The sequence below is a fragment of the Neoarius graeffei genome, chromosome 2 (genome assembly GCF_027579695.1).
Source record: "Neoarius graeffei isolate fNeoGra1 chromosome 2, fNeoGra1.pri, whole genome shotgun sequence".
Classification (NCBI taxonomy): Eukaryota; Metazoa; Chordata; class Actinopteri; order Siluriformes; family Ariidae; genus Neoarius; species Neoarius graeffei.
Window position 1 is genome coordinate 76,622,733 of NC_083570.1, and position 4,127 is coordinate 76,626,859.

General features: G+C 40.3%; 1 long non-coding RNA gene across 1 annotated transcript; it reads left to right on the forward strand.

Annotated features, from left to right (window-relative positions):
• Positions 1 to 1,032: 1,032 nt before the first annotated feature.
• On the forward strand, positions 1,033 to 1,863 carry LOC132873936 (uncharacterized). Its single transcript, XR_009651616.1, has 2 exons — positions 1,033 to 1,525; positions 1,804 to 1,863. It is a non-coding gene; the product is annotated as an uncharacterized LOC132873936 (long non-coding RNA).
• The last annotated feature ends 2,264 nt before the right edge of the window (positions 1,864 to 4,127 follow it).

Consider the following 4,127-nt stretch of genomic DNA (forward strand, 5'->3'; position numbering starts at 1 on the left):
TGGTAATTATTAAGTGATCTCATTAAATCAGTCTCATTAAATTTGAAGGTTAATAATTAAAATGAATCAGTCTCAAGTGAATCGTTCAAGTGAATCGAATCAGTGAATCATTCAGAGTGAATCATTCAAAGTAGTGAATCATTCAGCTAAATTATGGTATATTCCAAAGCGAATCATACCATTAATCCAAATTATTATGATCACTTACCATATTACATAACTTATATGCACCTTTTTGAATTCTTTGAGAGATTGGGTGACTTCAAAGATATTTTTGCACAACAATAAAGACACAGTTTGTTTAATAAATGAATTTGTTATAACAAAGATAAAAAATAAAATGAATAATGTCAGCAGATATAGACAAATATGATGATATGGTCATATACTTGAGTATGTATGTGTGTGTGTGTGTGTGTGTGTGTGTGTAAGATCGTGTGTGTGTGTGAGGGGCTATAAAATTTGGAATGTTATCTGAGGTGTTGGGGGAGGAGGTGAATCACCTCATGGTTCGCCTTGAGACAAAGGAATTCCACCCCTACTCATAACATTATCAAACCCCCTGAAATCTTGATAAGGTCAAAATGTGTGTTAAGGAGATTGAGGATATTAGTAAAAAAGAAGCATGCACAGCCTACCCCGATAGCAGAGGGTCGTTGAAACGACGTAGAGTTTTGGTCAGAATGGTCGGTTTCCGTCGTACGTCAGAAAATCAACGTTGAAACGGCGCCGTGAAACGTCGATTTCTCCGCCGTCTGAGAGGGTCGATTTATCACCGTTGAATCAACGTGGGTAAAGGTTGATCTGTCGACCGTCAGAGAAGGTTGAATATACGACGTTGAACCATCGTCACTTTTGCCGGCCAGTTTTCAACATTGGTAGGATGAGCAACTGGCCCGTAGCCAGGGGGGATCGGAGGGTTCGTTCGATCCCCCCCCCCGCGACACCACGCCCCGGACACACACGCCTCAAGATTACTCAAGATTTATTCATTTGTTCATGTCCGATGAATATACATTGATTCACATTTAAATTTACAATATCAAATCCAGACTAATCAAAAAAGAAAAGTAGACTAAGTGAGGACGAGTTAGAAAAACGGGTTCATTTCTCCTATGTTTATGTTTACACGTTTTGTTCAGACTGCTTTACACCCCAATCCAGTGGGTGGCGGTAATGCCCCCATTAGACCCCTTTCACTGACGTCACCCGAAACCGGAAGTAAACAAACCCTGCGCCACATTGGAAGACCAACAAACTCGTGATTTGGGGGAAATAAAGGCAGCACGCGGTATGTGAACCCACGAGGCACTTGGTTCATCATAAACCTACAATGGTAAACTTTTGTGCTGTGTTAGGGTGTTCTAACAAAGCTGATGGGAAAGGTGAAAAGAAGTCTTTCTACAGAATACCAGCTGTGATTGAGACACAAGCAAACCAAGGAGCTTTCTGCCAGGAGATAGAGAGAGGATTTAGCTGCTTTATGCAGAGCGGATCTGAATACTTCAAGTCTATTTTGTTACTGGTAAGTCACTAGGCTAGAGTGTTGTAGAACATTTTTTTAAATGTTTACTGAATAAAAACATCCTTAATTTTATCAAATATTCTCTACTCTATATTTCATTTCTTTCTTTTGTTTTAATTTTCCTCCCTCCATCCCTCTTTGGATTTTAAATATAGTTTTTCCCCATGTCCAAATAATGAGGTAGGGTGGCATTTAGAAACCCATAGCCTACTGCTGACTTTCTTTATCAATGCTGCATCAAATTAATTTTGGTTATGTTTTTCTGTTTCCATGTACAGGTCTGCGCCGCAGGAGGAATAGGCCACAATTATAAATAAATCATAAAATGTTTCTAAGAACTTGTTCAAGTGTGTTCTGTTCCTTATAAATGTTAAAAGTTATGCCTCATTAGATAGCTTGACAAACATTAGGAGAGGTGCATTGTTGCATGCATTTTTATATCCTGTTGTACATTAAACAGGACGTAGCCTACGCACATTGATATAAATTAAGTTTCACTTTCATGGTTGAAGTATGCATGTGTTCATCCTAGGCAAGAGCCCCGATGCTTTATTGTTAGCTAGTTTAATTTAGCCTGTTTTGCTTAATTTGTAGCCTTCCTGTTGTACATAAAACAGGAAGTAAAGTTGGATGAATCATCGCCGAAAATTCAACTATAAATCGACCGAAATACGTAGTTGAATAAAGGGTGAAAGGGGGTCTATTCTCTGTTGACCACCAGCCACTTTTCAACGTCGTTTCAACGGAAACTCGTATGAGCAAAGCGGTGTTGAATCAACGTCGGTGATCGACGGTGATTCGACGGCGTATAGGTCGAAGAACATGCCGATGATTCCACGTCGAATCAACGACCCTCTGCTATCTGGGTATCTAATTGAGAGATTAAAAACAGAACAATTCAATTCGACATGCTGCATGTCTAATAGTGTAAACATAACTTTCCTGAGTTTAAATTCACACTGTTTCAATAAAAGCTAAATTCCTAAGACTGATCTTTATTTATGCCCAACATTTTGACAGTCTTACTTCCAGTATCTCGCTTATATACAAGATTAGGGAGATGTTCTAAAACTTCTGAGTCTCGCCGTTGTGGAGCACGTGAGTCGATTCTGTGAGTCGATTCCGTGGACAGAGAACTTCTCTTGATCCGACGCGTCGTGGCTCGTGATGAGAAGGAAAGTCTCTGATTAACAAGGTGCACAGCGCTTCAATCAGGAGGAATTCTGGTCGCTCCTAATTATAAATTAACTGCTTTGAGCTGCAGTCGTACGTACTTAATGAATGAAACTGGTTGTAACTCACTGAGTTTAAAATTGCGTCATCTTAGAGTCTACCGTGGCCAAGGGTAAGAAAGAAAAGCACGAAACTCTGATTCTTGCAAGAAAGAAAAGACGTCTTTATATGGTTTTCTGGTCTCTTTATGCGTCCAGACCGCTTGGAATCCGGACACCAGAGAGAAGGAGCTAGGAGTTCGCGGGTTGTTTTATGCTTTCATGGCGGACGCTGTAGATGATCCCCGCCCCGGTGTGACGCAGGTCAACGCGGAAGTGGGCTGATGGGAAATGTAGTTTCTTAGTGGAATGTACCTACAGATCAGAAAAAAGTTCTCTGAAATCATCTTGGATAAACAGCTGTTCTCTGAAAACATCATTTGCTCCCACATGCACAACAATACATTTGATAGTTTTATGCTCTGACATGAGTTTCAAAATGCTGTCTTTGGTGTCAGAGATGGATGTATTTGGAAGGCAGCAAATAATCATCCCATGTCCTTTTTTAAATGTCTTACAGTGGAATCACCAAGAACAAGGGTTGTGGGATCAGGCGGTGTTATGAGCTGCTTTTTGCCTCTTCCCACAGCTCTTCGGTTGTGGTGCGATCTCTTTCTATGATGTGTTTGTCCGCCTGAAAATTCCGCTTCCACATCCCTGAGGCATTCAAATTTGTTCTGAAGCCTTATGGGCTGTGGATTTTCCATAGGATTGTAAATCCTATTGTAGTTTGTAGACCTGGCTCTATTTCTAATAGCATGGCTGTGGAGCATGGGTTGCATAGTATCAGAACGAACTGGTGTTGAGGTAATTACTCTTCTGTTTTTATTTTTGGGCCTGCCACCCATCATGTGCCAGTTTTCTGTACTCACATTTTGCCCTGTTAGATCGATGAATTCATCCACTCGATCTGCAATGCCATCGGCCTGTCGGGGTGCAATCTCTGCATTCTCAGCCACTGTTTCTGTACTCCTTTCCTGAGATATCGCTCTTAATTCATCCGTCTTTGGCAGGGCATCAATCTTTGATTCCAGAATAGAAATCCTCTGTTCTAGTTCTGTGCATTTTCTGCATTTTCTCCTGGATTTTTTGCCCCCTGGCATTTTGTTTTAAAAGCTAACTTATAAAGATGAAAAATAAAATGAAAAAATAGTGGAAATTAAATGAGAAAGTAAAGTAAAATAAAGATCAAGCAGGAGCAAAGCAAAGAAGCGCCACTTGCTTGAGTAGGTGGAAAAGAAGTAGGGAAATAGGGAATAGTAGTAGAAGATCTCACTGTAAAATTTAGAATTGAACAGGAGACAGGCAAGTGCAATTGTGTCAAAATTTCT